The sequence below is a fragment of the Leopardus geoffroyi genome, chromosome B2, assembly GCF_018350155.1.
Source record: "Leopardus geoffroyi isolate Oge1 chromosome B2, O.geoffroyi_Oge1_pat1.0, whole genome shotgun sequence".
Classification (NCBI taxonomy): Eukaryota; Metazoa; Chordata; class Mammalia; order Carnivora; family Felidae; genus Leopardus; species Leopardus geoffroyi.
The window spans coordinates 78950155-78968945 of NC_059332.1; the positions used below are offsets into that span (position 1 = coordinate 78950155).

The following is an 18791-nucleotide window of genomic DNA, read 5'->3' on the forward strand; positions in this document are numbered from 1 at the left end:
TGGTAGAAGTTTATGCTGGCTGTTATGGATTTGCTTTCTGTTTTCACTCACCCGTTGAGTAGTGTACCAGATGTGTAGTTAACACTCAGGGGAGATTTCCCCAAGTACAGAGAACCCTCCTGAGTTTTGCCAGGGGGTGTGGTCTTTCCAATAGGCTGCTCAGAACATGGTAGGAACCATACCAATAGAATTTCTTTTGGATAATTGAGATGCTACCTTCAGGAAATGTATTGTCTTTATGATTCTAGTGTTGCCTGGTAGTAAATAAGGACATCTGGAAAGTCTGTTTTCAAGGCTTCAGATAGTATTCAGGTTTGAGATCTGGACCTTGTTTTCTAGGATTGTATCTTTTTAAGAGTCAGATTGAATTCATTCAATCATTCAGCAAACATTTGTTGAACATCTAATGTGTGCTAGATGTTGCAGATTCAAATAAGAATAGGATTTGATCACCATACTAATGAATTCATTGAATCATCTCTTAGAGTTGAGTGGTAATTTCACATGCATTATCTCCTTTAATCAAATGACCATTCTCAGAGGGATGTATCATATTTTAAGATATGGTAGTGTAGCTCAGTGAGTTGATAGAGTTTGCTTAAATTTCCTTAGTATTAAAATGTGGATTTAACAGAATTCTCTGGCTTCTTGGTCTTGTGCTATTTCTTCTACATCATAGCATATATTCCCCCTCTGAGTCTTGGTTTCATCTTCCATAACTTAAGGCAGAGAAACTGTTTTATCAAATCTTCCTTTTCACTATACACATTCTATGTTTTATGCACAACCAGAATTTGGATACAAGGAATTAGACAAGACTTCAATTTTAGTGACTCATCAACCTCTTTCAAACGCCTTGGGACTTTTGTAAACCAGTTGGCACAATACCTTCCCAGTCCTGGACAAATCCAAATCCTCAAGTCTGATGGTGATTTTAGCCCTAAGAGCCTCTTGGTGTTAGTCTTCTATGACCTACAGAAGAGTAATTAGAGGTGGGTCTGGTTCTGAGCATCCTTCTTCCCCTCCTTTTGTAGTCTGCCCCTTCCCCACAATGATTGGATGGTTAGTCAATAGTGTTTGCTAGGGGTAGCGATCTCCTACCCTTTCTGTTTCTAAGCCATTAATATCCCAGCTCTCTTCCTTGTGTGTCTCTCATAAACTATCTCAAAATGCTAGGAGAATAGGATCTCCTGGGATGACACCATCTAATCTCTTGTTATGTGTTGAACTGTATCCTTTCAAAACTTTACATGTTAAAGTCCTAACCCCCAATACCTCAGAATGTGACCTGCAGAATGTGGGCTGCAGAGCTGATTGAAAGACACCAACAAACAATAGGCACCACTGGTAAAGACACTTTGTCAGCTGCTACTCCATGGAGTAGAAGACATAATAGCCTTCTCCGTTGGAGGAATAAGTTTCCCTGGTCCTTCTATCTCATAGAAGCCCCCCCGAAGATGGTTCTTCCACCTAACTAGGATGAACATCCCTTTGAGCACCATGTCCTCCAAGATGCCCTGTATGATTCTCATGAAGTCCTGTATACTGCTTTACCCCTCTTCACCCCCAGTTGCCCAGGAGATCTGCTGAGATTCTGCTATGACATTTCTGCATAGAAGACAAAGAATCAAGGCCACTAAAATCCAAAGGAAACTGAAAGCAAGAATGAAAATCTTAAAGTAGCACTTTTCATGGCATTAATCAAAATTTACATACCAAGAAGACTGGAAGAATTTGAAGTTTCAATCTGATACTGAGACTTACAGGGGCCCTCAGTCCTCTGAACAAGTTCCTGTGGTTCTGCCAGAAGAAAACCTTACTTTTTAAAGTCATTTGTCTCAAATTGAATAATGTCAAGCCTGAGGATATTCACATAAATGAATATGAGACTACCTTTCTGATTTTTGTGTTTTGATGAGTCTGATGTTAAGAATGTGCCTTGACTCCTATGTAAATCCTGAGAAACTTAACAGAAACCCATGGGGGAGGGGAAGAAAAAAAAAAGAGGTTCGAGTGGGAGAGAGCCAAAGCATGAGAGACTCTTAAAAACCGAGAACAAACTGAGGGTTGATGGGGGGTGGGAGGGAGGGGAGGGTAGGTGATGGGCATTGAAGAGGGTATCTTTTGGGGTGAGCACTGGGTGTTGTATGGAAACCAATTTGACAATAAATTTCATATATTAAAAAAAAAGAATGTGTCTTGAATATAAATTGACTTGTATTGATTAAGATTGATTTTTACAATTGACTCACTTTCAGGGAAGAGGGATTGATAGGAGGCCTCATGAAAATTCAGATTCATATAATTAGAGTTTGCTTAGAAATGAAAGCTGAAGTTGGGGCGCCTGGGTGGCTCAGTCAGTTGGGTGTCTGACTTCGGCTCAGGTCATGATCTCGTGTTGTGAGTTCAAGCCCTGCATTGGGCTCTGTGCTGACAGCTCAGAGCCTGGAGCCTGCTTCAGATTCTGTCTCCTCTCTCTCTGCTCCTCCCCCATTCACTCTCTGTCTCTCTCTGTCTCTCAAAAATGAATAAACATTAAAAAAACAACAGCACACACACACAAAAGAAATGAAAGCTAAAGTTCTGAAACTTTGTGACCTACAGCTTTGATGTAGGTGCAATTATCACTTTCTTTTCTGGACCTTACATTTCAACAGCCTGATCTTTTATAAGAAATGTATTCACTGAAGCAGTAGAAACTACAGCACTGACAGGTCGCTTTGATTGAATATGTGTTTTTATTTTAATTTAATAAGTAAATCAGGAGCCCCGGGTAGCTCAGTCAGTTAAGGGTCTGACTCTTGATTTTGGCTCACAGTTCATGGGACGTGGGATCCAGCCCTGTGTTGGGCTCTGTGCTGACAGCACAGAGCCTGCTTGGGATTCTCTCTCTCCCTCTCTTTCTGCCCCTCCCCCCCCCCAAATAAATAAATAAATAAACTTAAAAAATAAATAAATTAAGGTCAGATTTCTTGCTGTTAGCAATGTTTACCTCCCTACAATAATGGCTGTAATATGTTATGTGTGAGATCTTGTACTTCTTTTAGAAAAAGGGTATTCTTTTTTCTCTCACTTTTAAAAGGTAAAGTTTATTAGATCATGATGTTGTCTGAATTTATCACCTTTGTCAAAAGAAAAATGTGGAAGCTTCACGAATTTGCATGTCACCCTTGCACAGGGGCCGTGCTGATCTTCTCTGCATCACTCCAATTTTAGTATATGTGCTGCTGAAGCGAGCACAAGGATATTCCCTTTGGAAAGCCTCATTAAAAATATATTTTCTTTTCCTGATTTTCGTACTCATTTCATGACTAAAAAAGAACTTTAGGGGCGCCTGGGTGGCTCAGTCGGTTAAGCGGCCGACTTCGGCTCAGGTCATAATCTCACGGTCCGTGAGTTCAAGCCCCGTGTCAGACTATGTGCTGACAGCTCAGAGCCTGGAGCCTGTTTCAGATTCTGTGTCTCCCTCTCTCTGACCCTCCCCTGTTCATGCTCTGTCTCTCCCTGTCTCAAAAATAAATAAAATGTTAAAAAAAATTTAAAAAAAGAACTTCATAACTCAATAATTGCAAACAACTTTTAACTGTAATTATGAATATTATCTCTTAGTTCCACAGATGATTAATCTTACCTTAAATCATATTTCCCTGGAATTTTAAAAATTAGTGTTTTATAGGCCTTATGATCCTAAAAGCATCAGTGCACATGTACAGATTACATATATGGCCATAACAGTATACAGTATAGCAGAATTTCACTGAATAAATAGTTATTTGAGCCTGTAAGGTTCAGGTATTTATGACCCTTAATCTCTTAGGAACAGTTATTTATATGGTCATTAGAATAATTCACTTACTTTTGGTGAAAATAACTGGACACTCTGAGATAATTTTGTGATCTAGGATATTGGTTCTCAAATTTCAGTGTGTGTATCAGTCAGGGTCCAGGTTGGAGATGGAAACAACACAGTAATTAAAACAGAAAAAGCTTAATTAAAGAATTATTAACTAGCAATGGGGCATAACTACTAAGGAGTAAAAAGAACTCTAAAGAAAACAAGAATGGCAAATATAGGGAGTAGTCACTAACTCTAGGGTTTAGGTAAGGCACATACACGGGGAATGAATACATTTGCAAGAGGGTTCTCTCTCCCCCAGTAAGAGTCAGACCTCTTTGGAGAGGATGTAACTGGTTTACACCCAGAGGTTTGCTGGGTGGCTGAGAAGATCACTGAGGTGCCACAGGCTGAATGAGTGGAGCCAGTGTTTCATTTGAGAGCATCTGCAAAGACCTTGAAGTGGCTTAAGAACTAACAGCCATTTAAATATTAGAATGCTTACAGTGCTTCACTAACTCCTAGGCTTTTTTTGAAGCTTCTATAGATATTGAAATAAGAAAAAATGTCATACATTTGTGCAAAACATTATGCAGATTGTTTCCTGTATGTTTTCTCATTCAAAACCCACAGGTCCATACACTTTGATATGCTCTCCCCTACCATTTCCTAAGGATTAAGGCCAAATTCCTCAGAATGACTCATGCTTTCAATGCATGAATCTAACATATTTCTCTAGACTCATTTCTCATCACTTCCTACGCTCCATTCCTAAAAGTTATAATGGATGCTTTTTAAATCTCCATTTAACCCCCTTATTGGATTTATAATATTCCCCAGTGTTTCTATGAAACACATGAAACTGATGTTTATAGCCTACAAAACACACCTGGCTTGCAGGACAGTCTCTAGTATGCCCTAAACTTCTGCTTCTGCCAGTTGGAGTTGTGTACTCATAAAGCATCAGATGATTGTATATGTGTGTTCCCAGATCTGTTTGTTTCAGTTAAATTTATTATTATAATCATATAATTAAAGTGAATATAAAGCATTATAATATTAGTGCAAAAAGAGAAGTGCATATTAAGAAATAATATTGAGAATTTCTGCTTCCAGCAAGCTGGCAGATGAAACAGAAAATTCTCTAATAGCTTCTATACATCTGGATAAAATACAATAAAAATCCTTAGAAATGTTAACTGTGTTTATGAGAAAATGGAAACCTACAGTTCCCCCTAAAGAAGAAACTGTAAATCAAAGAAGTATGAGTCTGAGCTGATGCTTAGTCTTCCCTGGAGGTTGGAGCAGGAGGGTTTTAATGTCTGCAATAGAAAATGAGGCTAGTGTTGTATAGGCAGAGTTTGAAATAAAACCCTTGTATGAAGCCTGGATTTTGAAAGCCTGTACCCTCTGTGTAAAAGTGGACTGTTGGGTTCTGTACTGATGGTGCAGAGCCTGCTTAGGATTCTCTCTTTCTTTCTCTGCTCCTCCCCTGCTTGCAAGCCTGTGTGCATGTGCTCTCTCAAAATAAATAAATAAACTTAAAAAAATAAAATAAGTGCATTTTTTCAGGAACTCCCTATTGTTAAAGTATTAACAATACTTTAGGTCAAAAACAATACTAGAGGTTAAAAAACCTTAGTTTGACAATAGGTAGGTCTCCAGTATTCTATGAATCTTCTTTAGCATATGAAAATCCCTTTGGAAACTTCCTCTTGTCTTCATCTCCCCCAACTCCCAAGTATATAATCAGTCTCTCCTCACAGTCCCAGGGCAGCTCTTCAGGCCCATGGATCCTGTCCCTATGCTTTAATAAAATCACCTTTATACACCAGAAAAAGAAAAAAGAAAAGAAAATAATTAAAAATGTAAAAGTAAGCATTAAAATCATAGAAAGTAAGATACAATGAAGAGACCAGACATATTTGCAAATAAATCAAATAGAACTCCTAGTAATAACTACTATAGTCATTGAAATAAAAACCCCAATGTGTGAGCTGTAAAGGGAATGCTTAGCACAGCGCAGTCTATTTCAAATGTGTGCCAGTACAGGTGTGTTAGCTAGCAAGCCCCCAAGTAGCAACTTCTGCCTTCTTCTGCCCTTTTCCTGTTCCTCATATGCTATGAATACAACAGGGGTATACAGATAATTTCAAATAGAATATGTTACTAAGGTTTTAAAGCTTAGTCCGTTAGCCCTTGGTAACCAGACATCAAAAGATGTATTTTAGTTGAGTCCAGCAGTATTGAAAAACCTATAGAGATACATGCTCAAATCGGTTGTACCATGACTGGGATCGCTGTGTTGCTAAGACTTTAATTGATAAATATAGTGATAGTGGGGAGTTTGACCTGCTGTGTCCAACCTAGCTTCACAATTTAGAGAAAAGATTGAAGCTCTGGGTGCTACATCTCATCTATTTGGAATACTGTTCTTTGGACAAGTTTTCAAGAAAGTACCTCAGCTGTTTTATGTTGGCATTTGAGAGGTTTTTGTACAATGCACTGTTTAAGCAATTGGTTTTTTCCTCAGATGGTGTACAGGATTCCTTTCAAAAAGTTTACCATAAGTCTATAGCATTGGATAAAGCACCAAGTCTTTACTTGTCATTCTCAAATACAATGGCTGAGAAGTTGAATATAAATAACAGAGTTAGCTACAGTAGCTAGATAAGAAACTTCAAATGAAAAATATAAAAGAGAAATTTTTAAATTTTGAGGATAAAATGAGAAAGTCCAGCATAGTTCTAATAAGAGTTCCAGAAAGAAAGGAGGGAGAATAGTGAAGAGGCAATACATAAGGATATAATGGCTGAGAATTTTAAAAATTGATGTAAGAACATGAATAATGAGTCAGAAGCACAGTGAGTACAAGACAGAATAAAAATACAAATAAATTCACAACCATATAATTGTAATGAAACTATAACAACGAGAAAATGGAGATTTTATAAGCAACCAGAGAAAAAAGTCAGCTTACAAAAGGAATGACCATTAAAGAGACAGCTGAATTTTTTAAATAAATTTAAAAAATTTTTAAAAATATTTTCTATCTTTGAGAGAGAGAGAAAGAGAGAGAGAGAGAGAGTGGGGGAAGAGCAGAGAGAGAGGGAGACAGAATCTGAAGCAGGTTCCAGGCTCTGAGCTGTCAACACAGAGCTGGACGTGGGGCTTGAACTCATGAACCATGAGATCATGACCTAAGCTGAAGTTGGATGCTTAACCATCTGAGCCACCCAGCTGCCTCCGGATGGCTGAATTTTTAATATGAACAACTGAAGTCTGAGGCCTGTAGAGTGATTACATAAAAAATACTGAAAGTATATAATTGTTGTCTAGAATTACCAGATATTTTCAGAACATGATGAAGTGAACCTAGCAATCATAGAGCCTCACTACAAGAACTTATAAAGGTTAAATTTTAGTAGGAAGGAAATTTAACCCAAAGGAAAGAGTGGGAAATAAAAAGCAATGAGGATCCAAGAAATTGCTAAAATATTAATACAGCCAAAGAAGTATTAATGATATAAAACTATAATAATGATGTTGAAAATAAATGGAGGGAGGGAGAGTTAAAAATCAAGGTGGAATTTAAAAACTAGGCAAAAATAACATGTAAGATTAAAGAAGATATCAGAGTTAAAATAGTCTAAGTTCCTTTATTTGGGAGTGCTGAAAGTATGTTGATTAGTTCTATAATTTGGTAAGCCCAATATACATTAAAATATGAATAATCATTAAAAATAGCAATAGAGGATATAGCTTCCAAAGTAATATAAAGAATAAAACAACCAATGCAACAGAAATTAGGAAAGTAAAAAAAAAAAAAAAGGAAGTACATCAAAAGCTTGCTTAATAGAAATTTCAAAATAATAGAATAGAAATAAACGGAAATATTTCAATATTACAACAAATGTAAATGAACTAATTTAGTAGATAAAAGCAGAGAATCTTTGATGAGATCTTTAAAAATGTAGCTCTGTCATATTTAAGAGACTCACCTAAAACTTGACACATAAGGGCTAAAATTAAAAGCTAGAAAATGTATTTTAGGTCAGACTAAGTACAAGAATATTAATACAAGTGTGTTAGTAACAAGTACTCTTTAAGAATTAAGAACATTATTCTTTAGTTATTAAGAATTAAGAGCATTGTTACATGAAAAGAAAGAATATCTCACTAGGAAAATAGGTCAATTTGCATGTACCCAACATCATTAAGAAGAGGGTAAGATCCCCAACTCATTTTTTGAGAGGCTAGTATAGTTTTGATAGTAAAATTGAAAAAAGAAAATATGTGAATAGGAATTTATAGGTTATGCTCACTTATGAACAAGATGAGTATAAAATATTTAAAAAATAATCAAATATGGGAATATTCAATATATAAAAATTTTACTACAATATTAAGGGAGAACAACCATTTAATATCTCAAAATTTGCAAAAAAAAAATTTGGGAAACTATCAACACTCATTTATAATAAAATCTCTTAGCAAACTAGAATAGAACAAAATTTCTTTAATCAAATAAAATGAACAAAATATGTATGGATATCATACTTAGAAGTATATTAGGTAAGAAAAAGATAAATATATCCTCTATTCTTGTTCATATTCAGCATTCTATTAGAAGTCCTAGACAGCATAATACAAGGAAAAAGAAGATTGGCATTTGGAATTGTTTGTAGTGTCTGTATAGAAAATGAAAGCCTTGACAAATGATTACAATTAATCAATAGGGAAAATAATACTGCTTGATTTATCAACAATATCAAAATATTAAAGTGATCTCTTTGCCCCAGCAGGAAATAATTCAAAAATATAAGAAAAAAATATTATTTGTAATTGTAAGAAAGACTCTAAGGTACACCATACTATGTTATTTTCCCATATAAACATACCTATGATAAAGTTTAATTTATAAATTAGGCACATTAAGAGATTAACAACAATGATAAAACAGAAAAATTTCAACAATACACTGTAATAAAAGTTATGTGAATATGCTCTCTCTCTCTCAATATCTTATACTGAACTTACCTTTCTTTTTCTTGTGATGATATAAAATGATAAAACACCTATGTAATGAGATGAAGTGATGTGAATGATGTAAGCATGGCATAGCATTAGGCTACTATTGACCTTCTGTCAGTATGTCAGAAGGAAGATCATCTGCATCAGCATGGCAATTGACCATGGATAACTGAAACCATTGAAAGTGAAGCTGTGGACAAGGGGGGGTTGTGGGGATTACTATAGCATGTAATTCACGGAGGGTGAAACCTTACTGGCCAATAAACATGTAAGAAATGACCAAACTCTAAATATCTGAGAAACTTAAAACGACAATGATATACCATTATGTTATTAGTAAGATTAGTAAAATTAAGAAGTCTGATAATTCCCAAGTGTTAGTGAGGTTATGGGAACATTGCTGGCGGGACCATAAATCAGACAGCTACTTTGAAGAACTATTTGGTAATATTAAGTAAAACTGAAAATACACAGACTCTATGGCCCACTTCTAGGAATTCACTAGGGTTACCACATGGCAGAAAACATGGAGTTGTGCGCTGTGCAATCTTATATATCATAGAGCAAGTCACAAATGTACACAAAGAGACAATTCTAAAAAGTTGGAGGAAGTCGGGACTCATTAGAAATTGCCCTGTTCTCACACAGTTTCAAGAATCTGAAACTGGAAATTTTATTATTTTATTTTATTTTATTTTATTTTATTTTACTTGCTATTATTATTATTTTAATGTTAATTTATTTTTGAGAAAGAGACAGAGTGTGAGCATGGGAGGGGCAGAGAGAGGGAGACACAGATCTGAAGCAGGCTCCAGGCTCTGAGCTGTCAGCACAGAGCCCGATGCAGGGCTCGAACTCACGAACCCAGGAGATCATGACCTGAGCCAAAGTTGGATGCTCAACTGACTGAGCCACCCAGGCACCCCTGAAACTGGACATTTTAGACATATTTTGATATTTATGTAAGAAATACAATGTATGAATTATCAAAAGACATGTACTGAAAAAAATTTGCTCTATATCAAAAGACTGAGGAATAAATATACCTTGATATGTTTATATAAGTATGTAAAGTTCTGAGCAAAACAAAATGCAATTCTTTTTTGTTTTATAAAATGTTTGCATTCTTAGAATATAAAAAAATATTTCTGGATAAATGAATGGTGCCCCAAACAAAAGAAAACAAAACATATCCTTTGTGGTTTGTATGTAAAACTGAGTTAGCATAAGGCTCAGAAAATTTTAAACAGGTTTGTTAGTCTTAAATGCCTGTCATGACATTAGATATTTGAAAGTCATGTGAGAAGTGGGACAATTCTTGGTGTAGAGAACTGACCCTGGGTGAGGATGGTTAGCTTTCCTGACATCTACTCACTAAACAGTCAGTTGTGCCCCAGTCACAGAGACAATAAGGCTGCTAAGGGATAAGCTCCACTGTTCAGTCTAGACCCAGCGGGAACATTTTCTCCTTTCTGGAGAGCTCTTTATTATTAGTTTCTCTGTGCCTCCATAGTGCACATGACCCCTGTTACATTTATCCCATTGCACAGCATGAGCTTTTTACGTATCTGTTCTCTCCTCCAAATCATGGCTACCCATGGGATCATATGTTATTTATACACCCAGAAGTACTCAATAAATGTTTGTTGTACAAAAAATAATGTAATCAAATCTAGCCTTTTAGGATTGAGTTCCTTTCTTTTTTCTTTTAAGTCTATTTATTTTAAGAGAGAGAGAGTGCATGTGTGTGAGTGGGGAAGCAGGAGAGAGAGAGAGAGAGAGAGAGAGGGAGAGAGAGAATCTCAAGTAGGCTCCTCATTGTCAGTGCTGAACCTGACTTGAGGCTTGGTCTCACAAACCATAAGATCGTGACCTGAGCCGAAGTCAAGAGTCTGCCGCTCAAGTGAGTGAGACACCCAGGTGCCCCTAGGTTTGAGTTTCTAATATGTGACTGGACTGCTTGCTGCTTGTCTTTTATTCCTCCCTTCCAATGGAAAGCTTTTATCTATAGAAGCCTAAAAAAGGAGCTGTTTAGCAGAAGTCATCTTCAGTTTTCTAAAAATGTCTGTTGTGTGCTTATGGCACCTCAGATCAGTCCTTATTAACTGAATGTGTTTATCTACAGAGAAAATAGAGTAAAGAGGGTCATAGCTCTTGTTAGAGAAATATATAAATATATCTGGCCAACACTTAAGAAGTACAGGAAAAAGTATTTTAAATGCATTCTTCACTCTGTGGGGCAGACACCCTTATTTTTCCCCCTTCTTTTGGTTTTACCTTTTTTAAGCAACTCTCATTTTGTCAGCTCTATCCAACATTGTTATAAAGACAAACCCTGTGGATCTAGGTAAGACTTCACATTCTAAGGTACATGGATTGATGGGATGGTCTTTCTAGCTGAAATACAGATTTGTCACAGTCTTTAAATCATAAGTGGCATTAATTGAACCTAAGAAGAAATCAAGGGGATTCATGAACACATTTATAAATTTTCTTCTTTCTGCATTTTAATTATACTGGCATTTTAATTGCATTGTAATTGCACTTTAATTGCATGTATTTGTATAAATTAAAAAATAATTAGAGCTCTGCAGCACTATGGGAAACTAATTTATGCATATAGACCTTTAAAGATGTACATGTAGAGAATTATTTCATAATTCTTACCATGTTAGACACTTTAAAATTGTCCTTGCTGCAAAGGTCTATAGCTATCTAGATTGATTAGACTTCCCTGTTCTTTCTGTGAGTAAGAAAGCAAGACAGAACTGGAGCTTCAATGGAGGGCAGTTCTTGGTTTTATGGGACTCCCAGCTTGGAAAGTTCTTTAAATATTAAATATATATATATATATATATACACACACATATATATGTATATGTGTGTATATATATGAAAACATTATTGATAGATAAATAGATAGATAGATAGATAGAGATATAATTTTTTCCCCTAGGTTAGCCTTGAGAAGTTTCTGTGATCTGACCACATGTGGGTGGTAAAGACAGAGGATGAGTTGCTAAATTAGGGCAACAGAATCAATGAATTTTTAATAATATTCCTGACACAGCTTATCATGGCAAAGCATATGCATGATGTAGCGGCCATTCATTCAACAAGCATTTACTGAATGCCTACTGGGTATCTGGCATTACCGAGTAATGGCCCCACCCCATTGCATTGGTCATTTACCCAAAAGCAATTTGAATTTTCCAGCCTTCACTTCTATCTCCTTACTCAATGTCTTAGCTATCACTGGAAACCTGAGTGTTACATAGTCATGGCAAATTGTGAATTGGGCCCTCCTATATCCTCCTTTTCTACCTCAGAATATGCCCCTCTCTTCATGTACCTAGTATCTCAAAGAATTCTTTTCTTTTCTTTTCTTTTCTTTTCTTTTCTTTTCTTTTCTTTTCTTTTCTTTTAATTTTAAGAGAGAGAGCATGAATCGGGGAGAGGGGTAGAGGGAGAGAGAGAGAATCCTAAACAGGCTTCTTGTTCAGTGGGGAGCCTGATGTGGGACTCAGTCCCACCACTGTGAGTTCAAGACCTGAGCCAAAATAAAGAGCTAGATGCTTAACTGACTGAGCCACCTAGGTGCCCTGAGAATTCTTTGTGGTAGGTTTATTCCTTAAAATTTGCATTTTAATTTCTTTTTGGAAAGGAAAAAGCTAAGAAACTTAGTAACTAAGATTGAGATAATGACCCCAAATGCTTTTGCAAGCAAGAGGATCCAGTATAAGTAATGTCCTGTCCTCTCCTATCTCAGGGTCTGTACTTGAGCTATTCTGTCTGCCCTTCTGGGTGATCCTCCTCCTACACACAGAATTCATTCTATCCCTCTCAAGAAAAATTCCTGCTTGTTCTCTGTGGAATTATTCCTTTTGTTCTTATGATACATTCTGTTTGTTCTTATAGCATATTCTGCACTCTTCTCTTCTGTAACACTTAGGTTAGAGTTATATTCTGTCAGTTCCTGGAGGTCAGGGATGGTGTCTTATGTATTTTTTGTCCACCATGGAACCCAATGTGAGGCTTTGTCTCTGACAGATATAACCTGAGTCTGGAATTCAAAAGGCAAATATCTTTGTGTGTGTGTGTGTGTGTGTGTGTGTGTGTGTGTGTGTGTGTGAACTATAAGCCTCTATTGAAATCTTCTAGGGTCTTTTATTTCTTAGGGGAATTTGTAGGCTCTGCTCTGGGCTGTGGCCGGGTTCCCCACCCTTGTTCTTTTGTGGGTCTGGTCTTTAGAAAAGGAAACTCTTCAACTCTTAAAACATTTTGCAGCTAGATGGTGTTCCAGGCCTTGGAAACATGCCCCTCTTTAAAGTATATATGATGTGGAGAGCAATGGAGGGGAGTTATATCTCCTTTGCACAGTATCCTTTGTTGTGTCCTGGAGATAAGAAAATCCAGACAGGAGTATTTCCCATTCAACCCAGGTAATGCTTATCACAAGAATCTTCTGTCCCTTGCAAACACCTAGTCAGTGTAGGGTGACTGCAGACTCCTGCCCCCTTGGACTGAACGTTATTGAGGTCTAGACACTGTCCCTGAAGTCCAGGAATGATAGCACTTATCTTTGGCCTAGCCAAAGTCAGGATAATGCTAGATGCTATTACAAATGGATCCCACAATGTATAATATCTCAAACACAATAGTTTATTTCTTGCTTAGATAGTAGTCCAAAGTTGTGATTCTTTGTTGGTGGATGTTTCCTTCATGAAATGATTCTGGTCCAGGCTTCTTCCATCCTGTGGCTCTGTCAGTGCATAGGGGTTGACATCTGCATCCAGCCAGGGGAATGGGGGAAGGTGTGAAGGTACAATAATTGCTTAAAAGCCTTGAAAGTGATGCACATCATTTCTGTTCACATTATATTGTTTCTAGCAGCGAGAGAACTGGGAAAGTAGTCCTTGACTGGGCAGCTACTCTCCAGAGACAACTCATAACTCTGTACCATCCAAGGAAAATTCTGAATTTGGGGTACAGTTAACTTCCAAGGTTGCTCTGCTGGTTTTCTAGGGCGAACACTGTTTTTTCCAACGGCCCAGATGCCCAACTTACATCAAAGGGTTGTCTGCTGCTCACTGCCACGTGGTCATCTTATTACCGTTGAACCACTGAAGCAATTCCTGCTTCCCATCAGGTATTGGCAAGTGTCCTAAATGTACTTCTGTCTCAGTCTCCATCTGTCTTGGGCAGAGGGGAAGAAAGCTGGCCTCTCTAATAGGTACTTAGCAGGACTTGGTGATGCAGTTCTCACCCTTATACCAGGCATTGCTCATCTCTCCCCTTCTCATGAGGGGCACAGCACAGCATAGTCTTGCATGACTTGGATAGTGGGACGGGACACTTTCTGATGAATTTCACCTAAGCTCATGGTGCCTAATTTAAAACAGTTGCTTTGGCAGATGACCTCTGTCTGCCTCCAATTATAGCTCACAGCTGTGGACCTCTTTGTTCCAGTTTTCTTAAGCAGACTACCTTAGCCCTGGGCATGTGTGAAAATGGTCCTGGGCCCCTGGACCTGATCTATCCATGTCTTTTCTTTTTAGGCATCCTCTTTCACAACTGCTGGACCTCACAACTTAGGGCCTGTCTTGGAGCTAGAAAGATATTTAATTGAATTGAATTTCAGAGTTTTCTTGAGAAAGGGGAGGTGTTATGTATTACAGAAAATACTTCATAAGAATTTTACCGAGCAAATACTATGTCCTATGTGGTGTGAAAAGAGCTATGAGAAATTTGAAGAAGCATAAAATATGGTCTCTGCTTCTGAGGATTTTCTAAGTTAGTTAGCAAGAACTGCTAATCACCCAGAAAACAGAAAACTAGTGTAGTGAGTAACAAGGTACTAATTTTAGGCTACCACCTGGATAGAAGTCGAATTGAGGGGAGGTATCTTTATTAAGTATCCTTTCTGACAGTCTTCCTTGCCATCCTTCATTTGATAAAGTACAAAAATAAGGCTATCTTTTGTTTAACATACCCAATGTGATAAAAAAAAAAAGAGAGAAAGTTTTAACTGTTGTTATTTTGTTCTTCAACTTTCAGGAGTGTGCATTTTTTCCAACTCCAAGAAAGTGTACCCAAATTTAGTTTGCACTTCTAAACTTTGGGGGGACTAGAAATATTTATTTATTTAATTCTTGCTCATAGTAAAAATACAAGCAACACTAATGAGTTTATGGTGAAAAAGAAGTTTCTCCTTTACCCTGTACTTCAGACCTCCTTGGACGCAACCATGATTATTACCTACCCCTATGCTTCTAGAGGTATTCTGTGAGTGTAGATGCTGAATATCTCATTCTTCCTTCCCTCCCAACTTCTTCCTCTCCATTTGCTAGATTGGTAGTTCTCCTTTTACTGTGCAAAATAAACACCTGGGGGAACTTCTTAGAAATGCAGATTTCTTGCCCGCCCTCCCCCCCCAAGAGATTCAGCGGGGCTGGATGAATTCAAGAAATTTGCATGTGTGACTAAGTGATTCTGAAGCAGGTGATGCCTGCACCTACTTTGACATACTGTTTTAGAAAATAATTAGGGTCTCACTGCACTGGGACCTGTGATCAAGTCTCAGGCGGCTGTGGTAGATTTTATCTATTCCTATCATAATGCCATCCTCCTTTTTCCAGTCTTTGACCTTTACTGGCGTTACCCTTCCTTTGGTCACCATGGTGATGCGCAGAGGTCTTCCATGTGTAATTAGCCCAAGGATGTGGATTTGTCCCATTGCCTCTCACCGACTACCTCACGGCTGAGTTGCAGAGTGTCATTAGCTGGACTGAGAAAACTCCATTTGTTTTCTTTCTTCTTCTAGTAATATAATTGCACTTAACAGCAGTTTTCTTGTATCTCTGAGGAATAAGTAACATTCACAAAATCATAGACTTTTGAGAGATGGCAGTAACATAGATATTGTTTCCACACAACTTGTAGATGAGGAAACTGAGACCCAGAGAGATTAAGAAACATAATCAAGGTCACAAAATTAATGGCAGAGCTTACCAGAAACCTGGGTCACTAATCCTGAATCTGGAGCTCTTTTCTCATCTTCGTGGCAGCTAAAACCTCAGGGTCCCTGAAAGGCTTTCAAAAGTTCCTGTTCCCCAGTCTGCCTACCACTTTGAAATATGTCCTTCTGTTACCTGTCCACCCCTCCACCCCGACCCCCATGGGTCACACTAGCCCTGGTTGGTTGTCTTGCTCAGGATAGTGATAGTGTGAATTATTTGTGAGCAATTGGATATGGCAAAATTTCATCTACTTGAACTCAGGTCACCAAATGCAAAGCAATTGTGAACGGAAAGGGTTGTGGTTACTTTAAGTTTCTGTGGGAATGCAGGAGCTCACAATTCTTATTCTCAGCTTCCTCAAACAAAGACCCAAGGATCAGTCCTTATTATTTTTCAGAGGTTGGGGGAGGGTTGAGGTCATGAAAAGGTTGCTTGGTTTACAGTCTCAACCTGTCTCCCTCCTCCTATTGACAAGGCATCAGGATGGTTTATAGATTGTCACCTCCCTTTAAGGCCTGTTTGCTAATGTTCTGAGACATTTATCCAATCTCAAGAAACTCAAGGGACCCGATTTTGACTTTGAATTATATATTATCCATATTTGCGATGGAATGGGCAATTTTAATGGAAAAATCTCATCAATCAGGCCAGGGATTAAGAAAGGCTTTAATTTGTATATTTGTTGAAATCATCTATGTTGATATAAAATTTTTATAGTTGTATGAATTTAACAATATTTTAACTTGAATGTGATTAACACTCTCCCACCTCCACATGTGTCCTTCCATTTTTTTTAACCTTTGTGAAATAGTAACTTACTGTACCATACCTTTGATAATGTCCCCAGAGTTTAGCCAAGAGAAATATCAGACTGTCCTTGGAGAACATGGCTGTCTTGATGAGAACAGAAGGATTCCCGGAAAAAGGTCTCAGTTCCTGAAATAAATTACAGTAACTTCAGAAAGGAAATTGTCTATTGAAAGAAACGTTTACTAGACTAGTGACTTTTCCCACATTTTTGTTGTTTACAAACTATATTCAGGAAAAGGAAATTAACTGGAGGTTTTGGATACAAATGGTGAGAAATGGGAATTAGCATTTGCAAGCCTTTAAATACATATAATATTGTATTTATGTAATTAGAGCTGGTGGTGAATCACTCTAATACCTTAACTGATTAAGTTGCAGTCTTTCAAACAGGTATTTACATTAAGCCTGAAGATAGGTACAGGCATGAAAGCAATAGTATTTTTTTTTAATCTATTGTAACCTGCAGCCAGTAAATTAGTCTCTCTCTAGCTGTAGGATAAGGAATGATGCTATTTTGATTATGTGCATTATTCTTGGAATTCTGCTTCCCTGGGTAAAGGTTGTCAAATGTTGTATTAGCCATGCATTGAGGCAGGGACTGCATATCCAGGCACACACCCAAGGTACAAGCCATGCTATACATATCTGCTCTCATTACCCCATGTATCAGTGCTTATAATTTTTAAGTACCAAAGTTGTCCATTGCTGTTTTTGGCCCACTCACTTTCTTTTGAGAATGATGGTTATTATTCTGACATTTTGTTTCATATATATTTCCTCCTGCCCTTGAAATCCAAATAGGTGTTAGTTTTCTATCCATATATTTTCATACCTACTGCACCATTGGGCTGGGCTCATTTACATTTAGTTGTCTTGGGAGGGTTAATGATTTTATTTTCAAAAGGTCAACTGCTGACACACAACCTATAAAATAGTTAGCTGTCCAGAGTTCTTTCCACTCATTCCTCAAATACTCAGTTTTTTTTTTAATTCACTACTGAAAATCAGTTGCCTCTAGGAATTTCAATATTACATTACAGCATAACAAACTATCCAATATCACTAATGGCCTATTTAGGAATGAAATGCTTTTCTTTTGGTTTTAAGCAATTTCTAATTTTGACGGGGATCAGGCACCATCTACAAGGAGGAGTTAATAGCTCCCTGAAGGGACACATCACTAGCCAGGTCGTAAAAATCATGCATGGCTTGCTCGTTCAGCCATAAGGCAAGAGGAAAACAAATACATCTATTTTCCCCCAGCATTACATTTGTGGTCTGAAGATGCTTGGAAAATTACAGTCATTATATTATTATTGTTGTTATTTTTTTACAATATTTCTGAAATCTGGTTAATTATCTATTTTGGTCTATCTGGTATTTATGTATTTATATCCTTTCCCTAAGAATTTACTCTCTAAGATGTCTTCTTTCAAAATCATATCCCAAACAGGATGTAAGTGCTGGGATGAATATACACCATTTGAAGCTTTGCCATGTGAAGCTATTGTCTGGAAAATTCAGGCAAAAGAAATAGTGAGGGGAGAAATTACTCAACATATTTGTTTTGGCTGCTCAATCAGATTTGTGGGATAATAACTTTACTTCTTTATAAAAAACACACCAACCCTCTCCTATTTCTGTATCGTAAATGTACCCCAGTTTGACTAAGAGAAAATTGATCTGAACACAAATGTGTCTGCTTTGTCATAGTAAAATGTGCTCGGGTAATGAGCACCTCAGGAATGGATGGAAGAACACAGAGCAGCGGAGGAGGAAATAGGGCTGGGGGCAGGATTTGGATCCCACCTGGAAACCAAATGATAACAATCAGCAAAACCATCCCAGTATCAGAAGAGAAGGCCAGACGGTGAGGTGCAGAAGAGTTGCTGTAACTAGACGTAGCTGGGGAGGGGGCTTCCCAAAATGGCCTAGAGATGTTCACATTATTCTCCTCTGAGGGAAGAGAGAGAGGAGTATTTATCATTAGGTGGCTGCAAAGAAGCACGTTGGATTCAGGTCACCTGGAACCCAAGCAGATTCGGAAAGGATGTAATTTTCCTCATGGGGAAAGGAACTGATGTTTGTTGAAC

At 37.5% G+C, this 18791-nt stretch overlaps 1 non-coding gene across 1 annotated transcript; it reads right to left on the minus strand.

Annotated features, from left to right (window-relative positions):
- Positions 1 to 3133: 3133 nt before the first annotated feature.
- LOC123609994 lies at positions 3134 to 3240 on the minus strand. Its single transcript, XR_006718034.1, has one exon. It is a non-coding gene; the product is annotated as a U6 spliceosomal RNA (small nuclear RNA).
- Positions 3241 to 18791: the final 15551 nt, after the last annotated feature.